Source organism: Podarcis liolepis (genome assembly GCF_965112155.1).
Source record: "Podarcis liolepis genome assembly, chromosome: 16".
NCBI classification, from domain to species: Eukaryota; Metazoa; Chordata; class Lepidosauria; order Squamata; family Lacertidae; genus Podarcis; species Podarcis liolepis.
In genome coordinates, this window is record NC_139567.1 from 13246095 (window position 1) to 13272083 (window position 25989).

Below are 25989 nucleotides of genomic sequence, written 5' to 3' on the forward strand. Positions count from 1 at the left end.
AAATCTTGACCATATTTCAGTACAACTTTATGGTTTTCTTTAAAAGTCCTCGCAAAAAGAAGTTATAGCATTTCTCCTAATATTTGCCACCTTTTAATATAATTTTTCATAATACACTCATCAAGGACTTTCCCCTTATACATTGTATTTTCACTTATGTTTGTCCTTCTGTGCACATTTTCCTTTAATATACAAATTTTTATATGCATTCTTAATTGGGTGACTGTATTACAAAATCCTGAGAAGCATGGATTCTGAACGATAGTTTCCTTTTGATTCATGCATTGTTTTCAGGACATGTGAATTAGATGGGTTCTTATGAAAGGGCAGACTTAACCAAATTTCTCACCCATCTTCATGCAAGTTTCACTGGGTTTATTCTGCATTCATAAGAAATCATAGAAGCCAACTCATGGGGCTGAGGTCCCTTCACATGCACCCTATAAAATATTTGAGGGGCTCCACCCCCCAAGTTGATGGGCATTGTCATTCAGGTAGTGTGCATGTGATTATGTGGGTTGGGGCTTACCTGCCCCTCACTCCATATTTTATTCAGGTTAACACCACTGGAAGGAATAGTTCCTTTAGTGTGGCCTGGAATTTTCTGCCTGTTGACATTAGGGAGGAATCTTCAGTAGATATCTGTTGAAAATACCGTATTTTTCACCCCATAGGACGCACCGGACCATAAGGCACACCTAGTTTTTTGGGGGGGAAATAAGGGGGGGGGGAATTCCCCCGACCCCAGCCCCCAGAACAGGCAGCTCTTCGCAAGCCGTGGGAGCCCAGCGCCGGGCTCCCACTGCTTGAGGAGAGCTGCGGGAAGCTCGAAGCCTGGGTGCACTGAGCTCAGCGCGCCCAGGCTTCGGCATGCAGGCAACTCTCCACAAGCCGTGGGAGCCCAGCGCCGGGCTCCCATGGCTTGCGGAGAGCTGCGCGAAGCCTGGAGAGCCGCACCGACGCCTCTTGCTCTCCAGGCTTCAGCGAAAGCCTGCATTTGCCCCATAAGACGCACACACATTTCCACTTCATTTTTTGGGGAAAAGTGCGTCCTATAAGGCGAAAAATAAAAATAAGAACTTGCTGAGTTAACTATTGGAATCAGGATGCAAGAAGGGGAGGTGCGGGGAAGTCATGGAAAGTAGTTTAAAAAAATAAGGTTTTGAAATTATGCATGTTTGTCTTTGTGTTTGTGTGTTTGTGTTATGTCTATATAAACTATGAAAACCCAATAAAAATTATATATATATATATATATATATATATATATATATATATATATATATATAAAAATACGGTATGTTCCATCAAAGGAGGAGAGGCAAGTTAAACTGCTTGAATATATGGAATTAGCGAATGTGATGGAAAAGATCAGGGATCGACCGACCCAAAAGTTTAAAAAGGAATGGAAGATTTATAGGCAATATTTAAAAGAACATTGTCCCCATATTAAAACTTTAGAATGCTTTGAATAACTCTCGGAATTGCACCAGGTATAAAGAACACAAATAAGATATAATACGGGCTAAGTTTATTGAAAAATAGAGGCAAGTTACAAGGAAACCAAGAACCCACACCAAGGAGGTCAAAAGTCGATGGCTGAAGTATTTTTGTGTTTTCTCATGGTACTGTTTTCTTTTCTTTTTTTCTTTTGTGAGTTATGTGCTGCTTTTTTCTTCTTTGTGTGTCTGTGCTGTTTATAAACCAAGAAAGATTGAATTAAAAAAGAAAAGAAAACTGATCTGTTGCAGCAGGCATATCCAAATACAGTGGAGCCTCGCAAGACGAAATTAATTTGTTCTGAGAGTTTTTTCGTCTTGCGAATTTTTCGTCTTGCGAAGCACGGTTTTAACGGTATTAACGGTTTTAAGAAAAAGGAAACAAACTTGCAAGACGTTTTCGTCTTGTGAAGCAAGCCCATAGGGAAATTCGTCTTGCGAAGCAACTAAAAAAATGAAAAACTCTTTCGTCTTGCGAGGCATTCGTCTTGCGAGGTACCACTGTACATGATTTAGTTACTTGTAATGTTAAGTTGCTTTGAGACTTTCTTTTGGTATAAAGCAACTAATAATTTTTGTTTTTAATGTTTTATAGTTTTTTGATTGCTTTAAGATGCTTTTAATTGTTTTTAGTGTTTTTAAAAACACATTTAACTATTTTTTCACTGATGTGCTTGCCTCCAAGATGTGCATGCAAATAACAATAACAATAACAATAACAATAACAATAACAATATTGTCACTGATGAAAAATGAGGGTAAAGTCAAATTCTTTTGTTGAAAGTTAGCTCATATTTGATATTGTATTAATGATGGCATATCTCAATTGCAGCCTTGCACCAGTTTATTTGTAATTCCTCAGGGAATCCTGGTGTGCAGAAATCTTTAAAGAGTCTCATTTATTCAATAAATTGTAATTCACAGGATTATTGGGGGGGGGGGAGCCAGGATTGTTAACCTGATTTTCCAAAAAAAGGAGAAAAGGTACATAGTATAGATCTGCTCTGAGTCTGACGGAAGTTAAAGGGCCCAGATTTTGTAAAAAAATATATATGTGCTGGTTTGCAATAGGAACTAACAAAATGCAGTGGCTTGAGGTAATGATCTATTTAAAAAATCAGCTTCTGTGTAATAATACCTGGAGATGGGAAAGAAATAATAAAGCATCATATCCAAACTATTGACCAGGTCAGAGATGGGGACCAGACTAGAAGGCTAAACCTCTGCACAGGGTGGGCTGAGGGGCAAACCTTCACTGATATTAGAGTTGGCTTGTTAGCACCAGAGTAATCACATTAAAGGGAAAAAAGAAAGATTTCTCATCCTGGGTGGACCACAGAAACCCAAGGCATTTGTCTTTGTAGTTTCACAACACCCTGAGCTGCCAAAAAGCTGTCCTTGAATTCAATTGCACAGAGGTCAGAATGCCCCATTCTACCCAAGGACAATAGCATGGTCTGTAGCAAGGACTTGGAGATATTTTAAGAGAAATGTCTGGATGTAGGCAGTAACCCTGTCCCAGCTAGCATTAGAATCTCATCAGGTTTTCTTGGCTGCAGAGGTAATTTTCTGACTTGGTGAGACAGTGCAACTGCTTTACTAATTCTCTAGGTTCTTAGCCCTCTTAAATCGTATTTGGAGTCTGTGAAATCTGTGAAAATGCAAAGTTGGAATTTCAGATTCAACCTAATAGAGGACTAGGAGTGGTGGATGAGGCCAGAGTCCAGTCTAGACCAGCATCCTGTTCTCGCAGTGACCAACCAGATGGCTATGAGGCACGCCAAAGGAGGACCAGAATGCAAGGGTGCTTTCCCCATTTGTGACTTCCCACAACTTCCCATACTGCCTCTGACAGTGGAGGTGGAATGTAGCCATCATGACTAGCAGCTGGCTAGTATTAGGCTAGCTTCACTCAAGATGAAGATGAAGGCCATTCATCAATAGGGGTCATGTTATCCTAGGTCAGGGGTCTGCAACCTTTAAGACAAAAAGAGCCACTTGGACCCGTTTCCGAAGAAAAAAACACCTGGGAGCCGCAAAACCATTGCAACATTTAAAGCATGCACGCTGCTGCCCTCCGATCTGACAGCGGGTGGGAAGGTGACTAACGCACGCACTGCCCCCATGCGACGTCACAGCCAGTACAGCGCCCGCCACAGTGGGGAGTGTCGGGGCGCACAATGCGCCTCCTCCCCTCACTAGTATCCATCCCGGAGCCGTGGCAAAGGTGTAAAAGAGCCACATGCGGCTCCGGAGCCACGGGTTGCAGACCCCTGTCCTAGGTTAAGGTTACCAGATTTTTTTCAAAGAATTCGGGGACACTTTTTTTTTAAAACGAAAAAAAGTTATTAATTTTTAAAAATAAAATAAAATAAAATAAGTAATATCTTCTCTTCTGTGGTCTCCTCTGTTGTGCGGCCTTCCTCTGGGCCCTGGCCTGCCCTCTTAGGGCACTAGCCCCCGTGGAGTAGGCTCGGATTGGGCCTGGGCTTGGCCACAGGTCCTTGCCCTCCCAGTGCTCTCCTACCTCTCCTCCTCAGCGGCAGCGGCAGCGCAGAAGGTCAGGGCTCCCCTCTTTTTTCTCCATCCTCTTTCTCTCTCCTCCTTCTCCTTCTCCTCTCCTCCTTCTCTCTGCATCAGCTCCAGGGGTTTTACTGGCCCCGGAGCACCACTGGGCCATCAGCCGGGTGGCCAGGTGCTCTCACTCCCGGCTCGATTTGGGTCACGGGGGTTGGTGGTCAGCGGTTTCCCCAGTTGACACGCCAGGCGTCCCCAGTTCCCTCTCAGCAGTGGCAGTCTCAGCAGCCCAGAGCCAGCCTGGTAGCGCAGTTGGCTCTGGCTGGCTTCAGGAGCTGCTCACTGTCATGGCGCCCACCATTTTGCCTCACCGGAAGTCCCCATATGATGTGTCTTGTGCCGTTGAACCAATCACACAACATTTATTCCCTACTAATAAATCTACAACACTTAAAATATAAACCCAGGGACATTAAACGAAATCCGGGGACATTCCGGGGATGGGTTTTGTCCAGGGACAGATTTGTAAATCCGGGGACTGTCCCCGGGAAACGGGGACGTCTGGTAACCATATCCTAGGTCCCATGTGGATGTTGACTTTTTAAAATCATGGCAATCCTGTGGCCTTTTGTATATGCTGTTTGGAATTGGGTTGTGTGAGTACAACAAACAACTCTTGGTTGGTGACGCTGCCATTAATAACAAATGTTACAACCCGCTCCCTATGTCATGTTGTGGTGTGAGATGTTGCTGAAGTTCTCCAGCTATGGGATTTGCAAAACCTGCTTCAAGTGACAGGGGAGCTCTGCAAGCCATTAAATTCTTCTCCAGCTCAAATTAACATCTGAACTGGGGAAGAAAGGACCACAAGGGTCATCCAGTCCAACCCCTTGCAATGCAGGAATATTTTGCCCAAATGGAGCTCAAACTCACAACCCTGAGATTAAGAGTCCTCACATTGTGCTGACTGGTCTCCCAGAGACAACTGGTTGCTCACTGTGGGAAATGGTCTAGAGGTCTTTGATTTTATCCAGCAGGGCTCTTCTTGTGTTGTTTCATATTCAGAAAGTCCATGGAATATTCTTGTCTGGGGTCTCAGGCCAGATGTTATGGGTATTGCAGAAGCTTTTCTTGCAGCACAAGAACTCTATTTTACGGAAGCGGAGCTTGTTAACAACTGTATAGCAGGTGGAACCACAGCCTCGCTGAATCTTCACGACCACCGGTCCTAAGGAAGGAGGCAGAGAGAGAAGCAGTTGTGAGGCATGCAAAGCCCTCAAGTGGAAGAAGCTGGCAGTGCACACTTCCAAGAGATGCACTGCTGTGAAGGTGCCTGGTGTTTCACGCTGGGGATGGAGCTGCAACATTTGGTTAATGGTCACTGTTACTTCCCCCAAATTATGAGGCTTGGGACATGTGTGCTTCCTCACCAGCCACCTTCAGTAAGAAAGAGTTTTATGTCACCCTGAGCAGAAGTCTCAATGGGATGACAGTGTATTTATTTTTGGTGGATTCCAAAATAAACTTGAAATGATCCTTCGGGGAGATCTGTACTTGAGCCAACTCTGCTTAGGAATGAGAATTCTCCCCAGATTTCTTTATCTGGGCATGTCTGTGGGAGGAAAGATTCAGTGTCCGCCAGTGTCTGTGGGAGTCTGTGAGCTTATCTCTCTGGCCAGAGGGCTGCAGGGAGCAGAAAGGAATGAAATCTCTGTATATCATTCTGTTTTATTTTATGCCTCCCTCAAGACAAATGGTACTTCCCACCTCCATGGAAGCATTAATCACTCACTAGACCCACCCAGTCAACCTGCTATGGCTACCTCCAAGAAGCTCAAATGGGCAAGGGTCACGGTGATCAGCCACACTTCTTCCAACAGCTCGTCCACAACAATATAAACTGACCCAGCTTAGATGGAACAGACTTTGCTCTAGACACCTACTTGCTCTAACTATGGCATCTAACACTGTCCAAATCTGAGTGATTTTGTCCCCAAAGAGCCTGGCAAAGTGGTTACATCAGGCCTCCTAGAGTGTCAGAGGAACCTTCTCTTGGCCAGCTGAGAAAAGCCCATTCATCACTCAGAAAAGCTCTGTTGAACATCTACTTGAAGACGCAATGGTAGCAGAGAAGTAAGCTTTCTTCTCCTTTGCCACCTCCACCACCATGTGGTAGGCACAGTGGTGCCACCTCGGTTAGGTTTGGACCTAGTCTTGCACCATCTACCCTCTAACCTCCAATCCCCTTGCTTCGTTGCATGCAGGTCACTAGAATACCAAGGTGATCTACATGTTCCACAGTAACAGCAAAGCTGCTCAGTGGTGATCGAGTCAGGGGCTCTTGGCATCTCACCATCCCACAGTGAGGCAAGAGCCTCAGCAGGAGTGCCAGCCATGCCAGCCAGGAAATCCCTCAGAGGAATCCATTCAAGAATCCATCAGATTCCATCAGTCTCTGAGGGTGGACCAACTCAATGGGTCCCCCATTCTTGCCGACTGCTGTAGCTACATTCACTCCATCCATCCCTGATAATGGACTCACAACGAGCCTCCCAATCAAAAGAGTATTACCAGTCTGCTTTGTGTCAAAGACCAGGTTGAGGGTATGCCCCACTACATGTGCTAGATAATTGAGGTACTGAGACAGCCCTATGGTTGTCATGGGGGCTACGAAGTCCTGAGCCAGTTCATCTGAGGCAGCCTCGGCTTGGATTTTGAGGTCCCCCAACAACATGTGTGAGGGTTCTCCAACACCATATTTGAGACCACCTCTGTCAACTTGGTCAGGTAGGTTACAGAGGAGCAGGGCAGGTCGTGCACTAACAGAATCCTTATTCTGTCTCTCTAGCCCAGCACCACAAACAATCTCCTGAAGCCAGACGTGAGTAGATTGATCCCTTGATCAGAGAGATGGAATTTTTATGGAGAACTGTAACTCCCTCTCCCCACCCCTCTAACCTGGAAGGGTGCTGCATATCTGTGCAAACATGCATCTGCTAGTGCAAAGTGTGCATATATTGGTGAAAATAAAATACATTCTATTAGGGGAAATTGCTTTGCAAAAAGAGTGTATATTCACCAGAACAGTTTGCAAAAATGTGTATATTGTGGAATTTTTTTGATGGGGATTTAAAAGAATTCAGAAATTGATGGGGAAATGTTAAGAAGTCAAATACAGAAAAATATTCCACTAACCTACTCAGTGTAGACCCGTTGAAATGAATGGGCCCAAGGTGGCCATGTCTCTTAACTTCAGAGGGTCTGCTCTGAGCAGGACTAGCATGGGATGCAACCCTAAAACTGGGAAAATGAGAAACTGCAATTGAGAGATTCACCCCTCCTTAGTATCAGGATAAAACTGTGTTCTGACCAGCATTAGAGCAACCAATTGCATGGCTGGTCTTTCATGGAACCTCCAACCTCTCCTCTTAAGACTCACCTAGAGAAACTCTCCGAGTGAAGCAGCTTTCTGTAATGCCCCCAGAACAGATGTATGATTTATGGAAACAGGTGTTGTCTTGCTTCACATTGTCACAGACATGGCATTGGATAGCTTCATCTGTGTAAAGCAGCAGAGGGAAGGGGAGTCATTAAAGATGGTCACTTAGAATGGAGAAGCAACAAAGATTCTGCAGAAAATAGAAAGCATCTCCTTAAGGACTCATCTATGTCATGTCAGGGGATCTGTACGGCAGGTGCACTAGAAGCAGTTTCCAGGACTGAGCTGAAACCTCATATTGACTGAGGTCCTATGCACACTTATTGTGTCTGCAAACTGCCACTATTTTGTGGGAGGGATTCGAGGGTCCTTATTTTGTCTTCTGGAACTAACCGTTCCACAGCTACCATTTCTTCAAGATGCTTTCTATCCTCAGCCTGCTATTGTATCAACAGAAAAGCTTCTTGAGCAGCAGCAGCAGCAGGAGGAGGAGGACTTTGGGTTTTCTGTTGGCAATTTACCTAGTTCAAAGCAAAGCAGAAAAAGGAGCCCCAGAGTCATAGACTTTGTGCTCATCCTGAAAAGTTAGGTTGGAGAAGGAAAGCAATCTGATGGCTACAGGCAGCAAGTGAATTGCTGAGCACCTCCTACACTAGAGGATGGGAAAGGCAGGCAGGCAGGCCCCAACCGGGCCACAGTTGGGAGTTTGACTGAAATCTTACTGAAGATAGAAGAGATAGGCACCTTCATGTATTTGGCAGATCTAGCAAACACCTGCGGGAGAAATAAAATGTGTGGGTCCCTCTGTGAATGTTCAACCTTTTGAAGGGGGAACAAAGTGATCCATTTATTCATCATCTAAGAATTACATTTTCTGTTTCTTCCTCTGCCAGTTTGGATTAAAAGTGATGTTATCATCTTTCCATATGAACCTACCTGATCATCTTCTGAGGCCCTCCTTCATGTACCTCCTCCTCGAGAGGTCTGGAGGGTGGCAACACGAGAATGATCCTTCTCTGCAATGGTTCCCCGTCTGTGGGATGCCTTCATTATACACCTTTAGGCAAAAACCAGGCAAAAGCGTTCCTTTTTAACCAGGCCTTTGGTTGATTTGATTGACATCCTTTGCTCTTTTAAAATGTGGGTGTTTTTTTTCAGGGGGATGTTATTAGGTTGTTGTTTTTATTCTGATTATATATATTGTTATATATATTGTGGTTTTATATTTTGATTTTGTTCTGTGAACCTCCCTGAAACCTCCAGGTATAGGGCAGTAAAGAAATATTATTATTATTATTAGTAGTAGTAGTAGTAGTAGTAGTAGTAATAGTAGTAATAATAGTAGTAGTAGTAATAATAATAATAATAATAATAATAATAATAATAATAATAATAATATACAAAGTACCAGAAGCAAAAAGATCCCATGCAATGAAGGGAGAAAGACCACCAGTTATGCAACATTTTTGGACTGAAAGCAACAACAACAGTTAACTGGCATTCACTGGATTGATTTCTGTTCCGGACTTGAGAGAGAGAAAATGAACATTGGCAATTTGCACTTCTGTTTGTTGTTGTTTTTGCCAGAATTCTCGGGCATCCATACAACAGTTGGTTGCACTACAATGCAGCACCTTGTGATGAGCTCTGTGGGATTTAATTCTGAATGAACATTGACAGAATCAAGCTGTGAGTCATATATGCTTAAAACTTTATAACTCAAACAGAAGCCTCTCCAAATCCCAGGTGATAGGTACACTGGACAGAGAAATGCTTATTATTGTTACAACCCACTAACTAAACTTTACAGAGACATTTTATTCATTTTATTATTATTATTATTCTGCCCATGCTTCAAGGAGTTCAGGACAGTGCTCCTGGTTTTTCCCTATGTCCATTTTTTCCTTCTCATAACAGCTTTGTTTATTATGTTATTTACAGTGGTACCTTGGGTTACATATGCTTCAGGTTACATACGCTTCAGGTTACACACTTCGCTAACCCAGAAATAGTGCTTCAGGTTAAGAACTTTGCTTCAGGATAAGAACAGAAATCGGGCTCCGGTGGCGCGGCAGTAGCAGGAGGCCCCATTAGCTAAAGTGGTGCTTCAGGTTAAGAACAGACCTCTGGAACGAATTAAGTACTTAACCCGAGGTACCACTGTATATACATTTATATACCCCCCCCCCTTCGCCATAAGATCTTGGGTCTTATAACAGATGAATAGATCTACTTCAAAGGCAAAACATACATTGATTGCTGCACCCCAAATTATTATTACTGTATAATTGTAAAATAAAGTATAATATTAGAAGGATGTATGAGGTGCATGGTTGTAACAGGGCACAGCTGTGACTACCCCACTTCAGCACTTCTGAATTTGCCACTACAGCGCCGTTGTCAAGGGGAGAAGAACTGAGCCATCACATGAATTTTGAGACTCAGGCAGGATAAGGCTAAGATTTAGCATCCCCACCCCACCCCTTTCTCCCTTGATGAAATGGCCGTTTTCTGCAACTTGCCTTTTATATGTTCTTTCCTTATCCAATAAGTTCATGGTTTTGTAGACTCAATAATGCTTGACCTTAACAAAATCCTACCAGACCACTTCTGCATTTATCTGGATTACAGCTGTTTTTATTCCTACACTGTAGGGGGTTGTAGAAGACCCTTGGGGTCCCTTCCAACTCTACAATTTTATGATTCTAAGCGGGGATAAGTTCTAATGATCTGGAATTCTTCTGGTTTTAGAAATCACAGCATGCTACTTGTAAGTGAATATTTTACCACCACTTTGAGTTACAGATTATTCCTACCAAGGGCATGAGATATGAGGGGCCTTGTGTTTCAGTAATGAATTTGCACATTGATATTTTTAATAGATTACTGCTTAAGATCCAATATATAAACCCACCTCCATTCATCCTACAATCCAGTTTATAACCTTGACCATAAATAGCACTTCATTCTTTGGCTGACTTTTGGATTCTCTGTTATTGCTGCAACTTCGTCCCACATTTTGAATCAGTGGAATGAAGATGTGGTACAAGATGCCAGCTGTCAGTTTCTTAGTTGCTCTCTGCTTGGAGACCATTGGTAAGTCTTTGTCTGCTCAGTCCAAATGAGGTGTCATTGCCACTAAAACCGCAAGGCTGTGCAAACCTTTTTGAGAAAAAGTCTCAGTGAGTTCAGTAGGACTTCGTTCTGAGTAAGCACCCTTAGGATTAAGCTGTGAATCTTTCACAAAGATCTTTCAGTGAAAGTTGAAGTCATAAGCTATGGGAACATTTTTCAGAGTGATAATAGCTGTGGTGTGAACCCAGCTTTGCAACTTGCCATATACACATATGCAGGCAAGCAGATAGGCAGGAATGCAAAGTCCAATTCACCATACACTCAAAAATCAAGGGGGGAAATGATTGGAAAACAAAAGGTCACTTGCAACACACACACACACACACACACGAGAGAGAGAGAGAGAGAGAGAGAGAGAGAGAGAGAGAGAGATTCACTATAAACAGATTATTGTTCCTTTTTGAAAATATTTTTTATTCATTTTCAATTACAAAAATCTAATATATGCCACATTGTATCCATAACAAACAGATTCTTGTTCCCAAAGGTATTCTGTTGAGCCAGTTCTAAAGGTCATAGCCCCTTGTTTTAGAATTCCAATGTAAAGGCATCTTTTCCACCCTTGATAGGAAAAGCTACATTTGTGATGGCTGTTTTGTAACATCAAGGAGCACAAACTATGCTTTCTCTTGCACCTGGCACTGAAATGCAGGCAGTTCTGCACATCTTCTCCTGCCTTCTTGCAATTCCCAGCAAGCCAGGTTTAGAGCAGCCACTTTCAAAGCCAATTCCTAGGCAGGTCTGTTGGCCACTAGCCATTCTTCCACAGGTTCCTGCCAGAAGCACCAGAAAGGAGATCCCACACTGGGACTGAAATAGAACAGCTGGTACAATCGCTTCACTGCCCCACTAACAGAAGAGGAAGTGAATGGGGTTATATAGTCACCCCCTTTTAGGAGACCCAACAAGAGGAACAAGCTTATATTCTCTTAGTGGGGGTGGGGATGTCTGCCCCCCCGGCCTAACTGGACATGCCATGAGTCCCCATTTCTCCCCTGGGACCATTTACCCCAGACTGCTGTGGTATAAACTACTGAGCCTCTTGGGCTTGGTGATCAGAAGGTCGGCGGTTTGAATCCCCACAACAGGGTGAGCTCCCATTGCTTGGTCCCAGCTCCTGCCAACCTAGCAGTTCGAAAGCATGCCAAAAAGTACAAGTAGATAAATAGGTACTGCTCCGGCAGGAAGGTAAACAGTGTTTCCGTGCACTCTGGTTTCCGTCACGGTGTTCCGTTGCACCAGAAGCAGCTCAGTCTAATTTGGCCACATGACCCGGAAAAACTGTCTGCGGACAAACACTGGCTCCCTTGTCTTGTACTGTAAAGCGAGATGAGCACCACAACCCCAGAGTCATCTGCGACTGGACTTAACTGTCAGGGTTCCTTTACCTTTACCTTTTTACACCCCCCCCCGCCCCACACTTGATGTGATATGTGACATCAGGTGCTGGTCAGGTAGCAATGTGGCTGCCAATGTGCAATGCAGGGGGGCTTGAAGCATGCTCCTGATTGTGAACTGGCAATCAGCTGATTGGCACTGGCTTTCAGCATAAAAGGATCAGCTGCAATACTGATCCCAGCAGAAAAGCAGAGCTGAACATTAGCAGTCACTTCAAGCCCTGTTTGGCTAGGCAGTTTCTGTTCACCTCTTGATATGGGCCCCCAAGGGTAGGGAAACCAAGGTCTGTCTTGCCAGCCGGGTCCTGTTCCCCACCCCTGTCTTAGTACTAAATGAGCAAGAGGCTAGGCCTAATCGGGCTAGGTTTGCCCCCTCACTGTGGTGTTCAGTGAACATGTCCCACAGCAGTGGATGAAGGGACTCTGTGTTAAGAGCTTCAGTGTGTGAAGGAAGACTCGGGTCTATTCAGGTTCCCCTCTCTTGTAGGAGAACTCTAGTTGTGTGGACATGTATTGGTCACACCCAGAGATTATTTTTTTCCAGTCAGAACTTTCAGGTGGATGCCAGTGCCATTCTAAGAGAATGAGAGAGGTGTTTCATGGTGAGTTCCGGCCCCTCTTTTTCTAGAAAAATGGCACTGATGACATCACATCACCTGCTGCGTGAACAGTGGTTGGTGGGACTGCATAGTTAATCAGTGTATTGAATTCCCCCCCTCAGAGGTAAAAGCGAATAGCAGAGATCTCATGTGTCATGGCTGTGAAGATGTACAACCAGACAATCAATGCGTAAAACACAAATTCACCTGTATTACTGAAAGCACTGGGTATTGTTACAACAGAATGGTGAGCTATGGTGAGTCTTAAAGGGAAAATGGGATGGGGAGTTGGATTTGACTGGCAAGCCAGATTATTATCTCCCTCAGCCATTGCAGACCAGGTTTTGACAGGTGAACAGAGTTATCCTACTTTCAGTCACCTGATCCCCAGTGAAGGCTGGCCTATTAGGGCCAAGGAGACACTGCCCCACCAAACTCAGTCTGCCCTCAGCCAGCCCTCACTTGCCCTGCTGAAATATACTCGGAGTCGAGTATGGATTTCATGCTCTTTATTCAGCTCATAGTAGTGAGGAATGAAAGTTCCCCCAAAATATCTGCTTTCTATACATTATTTACACAATGGGTCGCATGTGATTGGCTAATTCTGGGGATTCTCCTATAGGCCAATCAGGTAGCGGATTCACTTCCACCTGGAGCTGGATTGGGTGGCTCCTGCGGACCAATCATACTGCTGCATTGTTCTAGGACCAATCAGACTGCTGCATTCTGGACCCTATTGTTTAGGACCAATCAGACTGCTGCATTCTGAATCCTATTGTTCTAGGACCAATCAGACTGCTGCTTTTTTGGATCAACTCAGTACATAACACCTGCCTTCTTAATTACAAACAGTCCAGAGGGTGAAACTGGGGGGGGGGTCAGCTTCCTCCTCCTGAATCTCAATGAGGAGGAGGATTGAGGGGGGAGGACACTTGAATTGGCTCTCTTCCATGAACTCTGGTTTCACTTACTGTCAGAGCTCCCTGCTTGCTGCCCCACCAGCCCCAAAGAGCACCAACCACCACAGACCAGAAGAAAAGGGAAAGGCACAGATAGCTAGATAAACTAGAGCAGAAGTAGACAACCTAAGGCCCGGGGGCTGGATGCAGCCCAATCGCCTTCTAAGGCCCGGGAATCAGTGTGTTTTTACATGAGTAGAATGTGCCCTTTTATTTAAAATGCATTTACATGAGTAGAATGTGCCCTTTTATTTAAAATGCATTTATTTAAAATGTGGGGCCTGCCTGGTGTTTTTACATGAGTACAGTAGAATGTGTGCTTTTATTTAAAATGCATCTATGGGTTATTTGTGGGGCATAGGAATTCGTTTATTCCCCCCCCCAAAAAAAATAGTCTCGTCCACCACATGGTCTGAGGGACGGTGGACCAGTCCACAGCTGAAAAAGGTTGCTGACCCCTGAACTAGAGCCATGTCTTTATTTGATGTCAACAAACTGGGATCTGTAGTCATCCCCCATTGCAGAAACTAAAGCTTGGTCTGCCTATCATTGGCTCTGTGTTCACCTACTGTTGGCCTGTCTGCTTTCGATGGGCACTAGCCACAAATGCTGATGTCACAATGACACCAGTTGACCTTTTTTTGCCCACATGGGTCTTACAAAGATAGTGCTTTGCATGGGGCACCTAAAGACCCAACAATCAGCTGGCAGCCAAATCTCACCAAGCCTCTTTGAAAGCATTGTTGGAACTTCAGAAGCCCCTTTCAAAGTGCTGACTTGTGGAGCACTTTGCTGTGGATTCACCCTTGCTGAACGCCATATGTGCCGAGTTAATCCTGTGTGGAATGCCCGCACTGCAACTCTGAGGCCAAATTAGATGTGTGACAGCAGCAAACCTGGGTGTCCTAATCAGGCGACTCCTGAATTCCTGTAAAGGGGGATGCAAAGTGAATTAATGCAATTGGAGAAGTGTTTGTTTTTGTTTTTTATTACAATGATATTTATTAATATTTCACAGACAATAAAAACAAATTCCAACATTTAAACTACAAAAACATAACAAATAAAAAATACACAGTAGAAATACAGTTGATAGAAGAAAAGAGAAAAAATCAAAAATAAAGAATAAAGAATAAGGACAGGAAGAAAAACCAAAAATCAAAACTAAAAATAGATTAATATTTTCAAATCTTATATTTTCTTCACTAGTTTCTTGACCTCCTCACACCCCCCATTTTGTATTCCAGTTCAAATATTAAATTCAGCAAATCCTTACCCTCTAATGTTCATCCTTACTCCATATATTAATCGATTATTATAAATGTCCATTTCCAATTATCAATCCCTATTTACATTTCCTTAAGCATCTCTTTACCAGTACCACTTATTTCCAATCAAACGTCATTTCAACATTCTTTAATTTTACAGTGCTTCTGCAGGTAATCTTTAAACTTCTTCCAATCTTCCTCCACCGACTCTTCTCCCTGGTCCCGGATTCTGCCAGTCATCTCCGTCAATTCCATATAGTCCATGACCCTCATCTGCCATTCTTCCAGTGTGGGTAGCTCCTGTGTCTTCCAATACTTCGCGATGAGTAGTCTTGCTGCTGCTGCTGCATACATAAAGAAAGTTCTATCCTTCTTTAACACCAATTGGCTGACGATGCCCAGGAGAAAGGCCTCTGGTTTCTTCAGGAAGGTATATTTAAATACCTTTTTCAATTCATTATATATCATTTCCCAGAAAGCCTTAATCCTTGGGCACGTCCACCAAAGGTGAAAGAATGTACCCTCAGTCTCTTTACATTTCCAACATTTATTATTGGGCAAATGGTAGATTTTTGCAAGCTTGACTGGTGTCATGTACCACCTATAAATCATTTTCATAATATTCTCTCTTAGGGCATTACATGCCGTAAATTTCATACCTGTGGTCCACAACTGTTCCCAGTCAGCAAACATAATTTTATGACCAACGTCCTGTGCCCATTTAATCATAGCAGATTTAACTGTTTCATCCTGAGTATTCCATTTTAACAGCAAGTTATACATTCATGAAAGAATCTTGGTATTGGGGTCTAACAATTCTGTTTCCAACTTTGATTTTTCCACCTGGAAGCCAACTTTTTTATCTAAATTATATACCTCTCTGGAGAAGTGTTTGTTTTTGAACCTCCTCAAATATTAGCGGTAGCAGTTGTACTTAGGAAACCATAACTACATTTTTGTATGCCTGTCCAAATAGAGTTATCTCACATTCGGGAATGTTTGAAATATTTCCACCACAAATTCGTTGCCACCCAAGGCTGACTCTTCTCTATTTTTGTCTCTTTTCATGGGCACAGATGATGCAACGCTGTTCGTGGACCGAGGATGCGTTGGTAATTGTATTCATCTACGACGAGATGCACACTATAGGAATCTTACCTGGTGCTGTCAAACTAATTTCTGCAATACGGAAAATATCTGGCCCCATGATGTCCCATCAGAGCTAATAATAACATAACATAGCATAACAATGGTTTGAGACGGGGATTCTGGGAGCTTGTGTAGCAATGTGCCCATTCTCTCCCCTACTCCCATTCACAACCCATCTTGCTTGCATTACTTTGTCAACGGAATTACATGTTACATTTATGCCATTTTTAATCCGTTTTACTTTGTAAATGCTATATAATGTTTCCCTTTATCCCTTTATGTTTCCCTACATCATTCTTCAAAGTTCATAATATTTTCTCCTTCATCCATTTTCTGGATGAAGCAGTGTGTATCAATAAGCCAATGAATTAATTTCTACTGCAGCCTGATTAATGCATATAATTTCACAAGATTTATATACTACTTGATTGTAATAAAATATCAAAGCAGTTGGTCTTGATCAATAGTTATGCTATACCCCCTGACTCACTGGGTTTCTAAAGTGCAATTTTCAAGACAGATTAGATCACCAACATCATTGTTAGATAAACCCACCAGAGTAGGAGAGGCATAGCTGTCAATGTTTCCCTTTTTTAAAGGGAAATTCCATTATTCCGAATAGGATTCCTCGCAAGAAAAGGGAAAAGTTGACAGCTATGAGGAGAGGCCCACAAGGACACTTTGCCAAGGGCCTCCTAAAACCTGGAGATGCCCCTCATTGGCAATGACAGTCACAAAAATATATTGAACTAGGAACTCAGCTAGATCAGTAAAGAAAAATTGTTTTATATGTGATATATATGTGATATAACACTGTGACACCAGATGGCGCTGTGGACTCCCATCTTTCCCTACCGGATTTTCCTGTATGAGGTTTGTAAAGGGACCCCTGACCATTAGGTCCAGTCGTGACCGACTCTGGGGTTGCGGCGCTCATCTCGCTTTATTGGCCGATGGAGCCGGCGTACAGCTTCCGGGTCATGTGGCCAGCATGACTAAGCCACTTCTGGCGAACCAGAGCAGCGCAAAGAAACACCGTTTACCTTCCCGCTGGAGCGGTACCTATTTATCTACTTGAACTTTGATGTGCTTTCGAACTTCTAGGTTGGCAGGAGCAGGGACTGAGCAACGGGAGCTCACCCCGTCACGGGGATTCGAACCGCCGACCTTCTGATCGGCAAGTCCTAGGCTCTGTGGTTTAACCCACACCGTGTATGAGGTTTACAATGCATTTAACTGAAACACTTCTTTGTTGTGCCTAGATATTGTTTTAAAGAGAGTACTCACTTCATCTTTTTTTGTATCATAGATAGAGTCCCACACCAAAATCAAATGTTTGGCCAACTTCCTGTTACAGACCTTGAGTGATGGAAGAGAATCATGGGGCAACCTGACATAGCGTTTCACCAGCCTGATTCTTAGGATGTTCCTCCCAGCATGGGACCTAAACCTTATTGTTTTCTTTGTGTTTGGTCAGAGCTCACTGCTATTGCTTGCTGTCTATACACCTGCCAGGTGGAAGTAACTCATCATGTACCTGACACATGGTAGCTACTTTGAAAGACTGGAACAATCCACTCATTTATCACTTCAGAAATTCCCTTGTTTGTAGGTACAAAAGCTATGTTTATAGGTCACGCCTGTTTGTGTTTTCAGGTCATCAGTCTCTTTACCATACATCTCAGGACAAAATAAGATGTCATGGGAGAGGGGAAATGGGGTTTCCAACCATACATTCCTCTTGTCACCTTAACATGGAGACTGGGAAATTTTCGCCACTGAAAATGCTGCAAGATACAGAGGGAAGATAATTTTGTTTGGTTCACATTTTAAAGCAAACTAACCTACATTATACCTTCCATGGCGGGTGGCGCTGCGGTCTAAACCACAAAGACTCTTGGGATTGCTGATCAGAAGGTCGGTGGTTTGAATCCATGCGATGGGGTGAGCTCCCGTTGCTCTTTCCCAGCTCCTGCAAACCTAGCAGTTCAAAAGCATACCAGTGCGAGTAGATAAATAGGTACGCTGTGGCGGGAAGGTAAATAGCGTTTCCGTGTGCTCTGCCTTCCGTCACAGTGTCCCATTGCACCGGAAGCAGTTTAGTCATGCTGGCCACATGGCCTGGAAAGGTGCCTGCGGACAAACACCAACTCCCTCAGCCTGAAGCAAGATGAGCACCGCACCCCATAGATGCCTTGGACTGGACTTAACCGTCCAGGGGTCCTTTACCTTTACTTTTTTACCTTATACCTTCCACACTAATGCACAGATGAAGACATAGTTATCCTTTAGATTTCATACTTCTCTGAGTTGGTTACTTCCAGGTGCTACAGATTTTTCAACCTGTTTTTAAATGTACATGAAAAACATGCCAGTCATGGCACCACAGCTTCCCTGGGTGCGGAATCTGAGGGGAAGGGGGATCTAGCTAAAACAGGGTGTTCTCTCTCTGCTTGCTTGCCCACCCTTCCCATTAGTCTCTTTCTGCCACCAGGTGAAAAAGTTTGTTTCCTACAGGATGCCTTTTACCAATCACCCATAAAACCAGAGCTCCCCCCCCCCCCAGATTGGTGCTATTTCCATTATGAGAGAACAAGGGAGGTGTTCATGGTGAGTTCCGGCACCTCTTGTTCTAGAAAAATAGTAAAGGTAAAGGGACCCCTGACCATTAAGTCCAGTCGTGGCTGACTCTGGGGTTGCGGTGCTCATCTCGCTTTATTGGTCGAGGGAGCTGGAGTACAGCTTCCAGGTCATGTGGCCAGCATGTCTAAGCTGCTTCTGGCGAACCAGAGCAGTGGACGGAAATGCCGTTTACCTTCCCACTGGAGTCGTACCTATTTACCGTATCTACTTGCACTTTGACATGCTTTCAAACTGCTAGGTTGGCAGGAGCAGGAACCGAGCAACGGGAGCTCACTCTGTCGCAGGGATTCGAACCGCCAGCCTTCTGATTGGCAAGTCCTAGGCTCTGTGGTTTAACCCACAGCGCCACCCACATCCCTGTAGAAAAATAGCACAGCTTAAAACCTCCTTTCTTCTCCTCATTTCTCCTCCAGAACCCTGAAGATGGCCTAGACTTTGACTCTTGAGCATGGAGTGAAATATTAATGGAGATCACAAGTCATTGATGAAACAAAATCAACACTTTACTAATGGGATAAAAAAGTTGTTCTTAGAAACAAAAAGGTTTAAACATAAGACAGTTTACAATGCATACAAGCAATTTCTCCTAATGGAGCAAAAGTACAGCCAAACAAACATAGATGTAAACATAATCCAGTTTTCCCTATCTAGACACAGTTCCTAAAGCTAAAGACCTATATCAGATTTGATCTTTCTTATGCACTCCAGCTTGTCGGATATCTCAGGATGCCTTTGTATCCTGAGATCACACCTTGATCTACACATCCCGTCACATCTTCTAATATTTTGGTATTTTTACTAATATATTCATTTTTATGCACTCATTTCCCATAAACGTGCATTTTATAAACACTGGTGGGAGAGCTGCATTGCAAACTTTGGACAAGGACAAATTTCAGAGAATGACTACATCTTGGTTCTCTTATTGCTCCAAATTTGCTGGTTTGGGCTTTGAATGTGAACTGAATGGAATTTCTTTCCCATTCCCTAATGGTCGGTGATAAAAACACACAGTTCTAACCTCAACCACATGAAGACAGTAAGATTGTTTCAGGCATGACACCCACACCATTTTTCTTCAAGTACACGGCAAGCCTGCCAAATCTACACGAGTCTCTAACTGTTCTTCGCCCTCATAAAGCTCTTTTAAAAAAAAGAAAAGGAAACTCACCAGGGTCAAGGTTGTAAAATGAAGTCCTCCAGAATTTGCTTCCCATCACCCAGAGCAAAGAGGCTGCAATGTCTCACCGGTTGCTTTTATTTGACTTTGAGGTCCTCGGCTTTTGTTCCTTCCTTGGAAGAAAGAAACGAAAAGATGAGCAACGTTCTGGCAATAGGCTTCTTAGCCCTGCTCTACCTTCATGCTGGTAAGTCAAGAAGAACAAAGGGTTGTAAAAGGGACCTGCTTGGACAAAAGCCATTGGGGAGAGCTGAGTTAACTCAGACCACCTAGTCTTGAGAACCCCAGTGCTTGTTGAAGCTGCTATAGCTTACTGCTGTAGTGGAGAATAATAGTAACAAATGCATCTCAAATAATAGTGGAGAATCTTCTTTAGCAGTGGAGACTCCCTGCACAATTTCTTACCCTTTGCCATATGCTCAGCCTTTCTAAGTGTGAAGGCGCTCTTGCAAGTTGGGGGCTTGCATGGGGGAAAGGGGGGCATGCTTCTTTTAAGATGGTATGTTGACCATCAAAGATAAACACCCACTCTCTATTACACAGGGGTCTGAAAACATTAACGCCCTGGCTGCATTTGAACACACTTTTCATAAGTGCCACCTTCATTTGGATACCTAACTGGACATTTGGATGGCCTATATTCCATCCGTTTTGGGGCCCTAATCCGGCCCACCAGCCCCTGTGGCAGTTTATTTCCTTGGGTAAAGTCCCTCACAGCTCCAACTCCAAAAAAGCAGCTCAACAACTTCAATCCTAAAAAAAATTTGGTTGGCCTTTGGTCAGCCCCCAAGGCCCTTCACTTCATCAAATCTGGCCCTCTTTGAAAGAAGTTTGGACACCACTGGCCTATAATATATCAAGCTATTTGTAAAAACCAAGATTAATTATAGCAGGAGTGAGGAACCATTTTTATCCCAAGGCCCAAGTTTGCTTGAGCAAATGCTCAGTAATAAAGTTTAATTTTATTTTTATCAGACCATGTTAAAATGTGTCGCGTGAAACTTAAATGTTTGCCTCCCTCCTCACCACAAAAAGCCCAGGTAGAGCATTCTACACTTAAATGTAAAGAAAATTACTGTATTTTTCGCTCTATAAGACGCACCAGACCACAAGACGCACCTAGCTTTTGGAGGAGGAAAACAAGAAAAAAAATATACTGAATCTCAGAAGCCAGAACAGCAAAAGGGATCGCTGCACAGTGAAAGCAGCAATCCCTCTTGCTGTTCTGGCTTCTGGGATATCTGCGCAGCCTGCATTCGCTCCATAAGATGCACACACGTTTCCCCTTACTTTTTAGGAGGGAAAAACTGAGTCTTATAGAGCAAAAAATACGGTATACTGGACAGCTTGTAATTTCAACTGAAGCTTCCAGAATTCTCTCTTTCCTTCATCCCCCATTGGAGAAAAATAGATTCCCTCTGAAATCAAGTACCCAGGTCTGGCCCAAGACATGTTGGCACCAGAAGTGAACCCCCTCTCTGTCAGGGAAGACGGGGTGGTTGAAGATCTACATCAGGAACAGGGGGCAGGGCAGAGAAAGATCTACACTGGGATCTGCTGCTCGTGTGGCTCCTGCTGCCTGAGCTTAGGCTATGTGCCTTGAGGCATGGTTTCTAACAATGAGAAAAGCAGGGACAAGTGGGCACGGACATTTTCTCCCTAGCTTTTTCTAGTCAAAAGGGATCCATTGCTAGAGATTTTAGACTGGCTAAGCAGAGAAGGTTGACAGAAGGCTCTCAGTAATTGGAAATATATTGATGCTACTGATTCCCTCCTGTGACAGGAGAAAGACTGAACCATGGCTTTGAAGGGTTTTTGTGTGTGGGGGGGGGGTCAGAATCTTGGATAGCTCCACCCCACTTTGAGCATAAGAGAACTTCCCCTGATCTCTTGCTGAGTGTGTTGGCAGGTTTTGCCTTTCCCGTAGCAAAACGTCACAACTTTGGCGGTATCAGGCCTTGGGCGGAATCCTTTGTCTATCATCCTGAATGGGGGGTGCGTGCAGCAGTGACCCACACCCCCTTCCTCTTTGAAGCGGTGATACCAGGGTTTCCCGTTAAAGGGGTTTCTGAGGGGAGGCTTTGACCATGCGCCGAAAGGTCATCATTGCTCTCTCCTGTGATGGCTGAACCATGGCTTTGAAGGGTTTTTTGGGGGGGGGGTCAGAATCTTAGATAGCTCCACCCCACTTTGTGCATAAGAGAACTTCTCCTGATCCCTTGTCGAGTGTGCTGCTTTTCATGCAGCTATGGCTGTTGCCTGTTCTAGCTTGGGGAGCCATTTTCTTTCTTTCTTTCTTTCTTTCTTTCTTTCTTTCTTTCTTTCTTTCTTTCTTTCTTTCCTGTTTTCATTCATTTTCATGGTACAGAAAATAATTTTTTAGAAAACAATTGCTACAACAGTAAACCACAAGTAATTTGTCTTGATAAAATTACAGACTTTTTATCACGCCATGTGTTAAAGTTTCATTTGATTACTCTAAGAGATGATGACACATTTTCCCATTCTTAGTAGCCACTCACTGAATGTTTTCCCTTTCTCTTCATCTGGCTCAGCTGGAGCTCCAAAGTGCCTGGAATGTAAAAAAGTTGCACAAGATAACACCTGTACGCATGAAGAAAAAACATGCTCAGCGAGATTGTGGAGATTCTGCTATTCCCGGCTGAAGGTTGAAGGTGAGTTCAGGAGGCAATGATTACTTTTGGGATCCTGCACACACAATGGAAAGAGAATTCTCCTGGAATAGTTATAATCCATCTTGTTCTTAAAATACATTTTGCAAGATCTTGCTGCAGACATACAGAAAGCACTTTCTGATGTTGCCTCCTATTGGTGAAGACCTACTGATGTTGGGGGGCTGTGCCACTCACCCTTGACATGTTATTTATTTTTTATTAATATACATTTTTATTAGTTTTTACATATTTTCCCAAACAGAACATATAATCTCATCTCATCTTATACAACATTTTGGCTATTTTAGCCTGAGACTTCCATCAACCACATCTAATGATTTTCAAACCTCATCTCTTAATCTTATATTTGAACCTAACTATTACTTTTAATAATCCATAGCTTAAAATCCATTCTCATAAATCGTTTCTGCAATATTTCATATAGTTCTCCTTACAAAACTTCTTGTAGTCCTACAAGCGTAGTCAGTTGGTTACAATTGTCTTTCAGATAACTTGTATATTTACTCCAATCTTTCAAGAATGGTCATCCTTGGCATGTTTAATTTGTCTATCGATTGAATAGCTGCTTCTCTATACCGATATATACCCTTTGTATATCACTATACAAGCATACCAGTTTCCAGACTCTCTCTTTCAAAAGACTGCAAGATAGGTAGGTAAGGTAATGTAAAGAACCCCTGGATGGTTAGGTTCAGTCAAAGGTGACTATGGGGTTGCAGAGCTCATCCTACTTTCAGGCTAAGGGAGCGGGCATTTGTCCACAGACAGCTTTCTGGATCATGTGGCCAGCATGACTATACTGCCTCTGGCACAATGGAACAGTGGGACAGAAGCCAGAGTGCACAGAAACGATGTTTACTTTCCTGCCATATTGGTACCTATTTATCTACTCGCACTGGCATGCTTTCGAACTGCTAGGCTGGCAGAAGCTGGGACAGAGCAATGGGAGCTCACCCTATCATGCGGATTCGAACCACCAACCTTTCAATTGACAAGCTCAAGAGGCTCAGTGGTTTAGACCACAGTGCCACCCGCGTCCCAAGATAGAAGAAGAAGAAGAGTTTGGATTTGATATCCTGCCTTTCACTCCCTTTAAGGAGTCTCAAAGCGGCTAACATTCTCCTTTCCCTTCCTCCCCCACAACAAACACTCTGTGAGGTGAGTGGGGCTGAGAGACTTCAAAGAAGTGTGACTGACCCAAGGTCACCCAGCAGATGCATGTGGAGGAGCGGAGACGCGAACCCGGTTCCCCAGATTACGAGACTACTGCTCTTAACCACTACACTACACTGGCTCTAGGTAGATATTTGCTTGTCACCTGTACTGTTAAATACATAGGTGATTTGCCATGAAAACCCTGCCACCTCGCTATCTCAACTGAAAAAATAGAAATAGGAAATGGGGGGGGGAATGTGTGTTAAGGTTGCATTCCACTAAAGATGCGAACAGGATTCGTTCCGGAGCCCCTTCGCATCCAGAAGCGAATGCAACCCGCTTCCACGCATGCATGTGACCTCATCTTGACCGCCTGCGCATGCGCGAGCTGTGAAACCCGGAAGTAACGTGCTCTGTTACTTCCAGGTCGCCACAGCGTGCAACCCAAAAATACTTCTCCCGAAGCTACTTCAACCCAAGGTATGGCTGTAATTGGTAAGAGTTTGTCCTCTGTAAATGGCTGAAGTTTGTTACAGGAGAGGGAGACACAAGTCTAGAAATGTCATATCACATGTCTATTGAATGTACCCAAAGGAAGCTCAGGAGGACCTTTCAGAGCTAACCTCCCCACTGTACTAACTGAGGCATTTCTGCTAATCCTGTTATAGTTATCATTAATGCAATTTATTTAGCTTGTTGTTGCTTACTATTAAAAAAAAAATGAAACTCCACATGACTGGGGTTTTTTTTGTTTTTTGCTTTAATCTTGCAAGTCTGTTGGGCCATTGTCTACCAGGAGACATCTCGGTCCATATATCTGAAGGAGTGTCTCCACCTCCGTCATTCTACCCGCACACTGAGGTCCAGTGCCGAGGGCCTTCTGGCAGTTACAGTTACAGGGAACCAGGCAGAGGGCCTTCTCGATAGTGGCACCCGCCCTGTGGAACACCCTCCCATCAGATGTCAAGGAAATAAACAACTATATGACATATAGAAGGCAGCTGAAGGCAGCCCTGTTAAGGGAAACTTTTAATGTTTGATGCATTACTGTATTTTAATATTTTGTTGGAAGCCCAGCCAGATGGGTGGGGTATAAATAATATATTATTATTATTATTATTATTATTATTATTATTATTATTATTATCTGGAATGCATGCAGTTCTCAGGGAAGAGGCAAGGGCAACTCAGCTCCAATATCAACCCAAAGCACCCATGGGCAGGGACCCAGCACCCTGGAATATCCCAAGGGTGTCGCTCACAATGGCAATGAATGTGTTAGACCCTTCCTAATCCTACTTGTGATTAGATGGTAAGGGAGGAAAGGTTTTTTCGGGGGAAATACGCTTATCAAGTTGGGGTGTCCTATGGTACATTTTTGTCTTTCTTTCTCTTTTATCCAGGAGCCACCTCAAGTGTGGATCGGGGATGCTCTGTGGTTTGTCGCAGCATAAAGAATATGAAAAGTCAACGCGATGAGAAAATGATGTGTTGCGTGAGAAACCTTTGCAACACACACAACATGTGGCACAATAAATAAATAGTTCTGAGCAGAGAGATAAAGAATAAATCTTTATTGGGAATGAATTTATGTTTTTGCCTGAATTTCCACAGTAGCAGACTTATGGATGCAAAGGTTGGGAACCTTTCTCAGCCTCAAGACCACTTTCCCTTCCGGGCATTATTCCAGGAGCCACAGACTCGTGGTGGGCAGGTCCTGAGAGAACAATTACTGTAAATTTTACCTTTATGCAGTAGACTAAACTCCATGCATACACACACACACACACACACACACACACACACACACACCCCATCCTCCTTTCAGACAAGCAAGAGGCCATTATCAGAGTTTCAAGGAACACTCCAGTCAGGCAAAAACACTCATGGAAACTGATGAGGTGTGTGGCTTGGAGAAAGTTTTGAGGGTCAAGCACAGTGGTTCCCCAGGTCTGAAGTTCCCCCAATGCTATGTTCACACATGGCTCTTAACAGCACATGCACAATGAGAACCGGTGAAATTTGATGCACAATGATTCACTGAGGTAGAAGGTAGAATAGAATAGAATAGAATAGAATAGAATAGAATAGAATAGAATAGAATAGAATAGAATAGAATAGAATAGAATAGAATAGAATAGACAACTTGCTTGCTCAGAAAAAGCTGTTACAGTTTCTTCTCCCTTCCCCTCAGGGCAAGATGTCAAAGAATCAAAGAACTTCATGGTTGGAAGGGACCACACTTTCAGGGTGGTCATTTGTGAGACTCCAGGACTGTTGGGCTCATTTGACTTCATCTCTGAGGTCCATCCTTGGCCTCAACTCTGACTCAGTCTTATGAAAAGTGAAGGCC

General features: G+C 43.6%; 2 long non-coding RNA genes across 2 annotated transcripts; both read left to right on the forward strand.

The window, feature by feature from the left end:
* Nucleotides 1–10440: 10440 nt before the first annotated feature.
* LOC310695886 lies at nucleotides 10441–16422 on the forward strand. The gene is made up of 2 exons (XR_014520335.1): nucleotides 10441–10551; nucleotides 15890–16422. It is a non-coding gene; the product is annotated as an uncharacterized lncRNA (long non-coding RNA).
* Nucleotides 16423–19629: 3207 nt separating this feature from the next.
* On the forward strand, nucleotides 19630–25223 carry LOC310695839. Its single transcript, XR_014520272.1, has 3 exons — nucleotides 19630–19972; nucleotides 22341–22460; nucleotides 25040–25223. It is a non-coding gene; the product is annotated as an uncharacterized lncRNA (long non-coding RNA).
* Nucleotides 25224–25989: the final 766 nt, after the last annotated feature.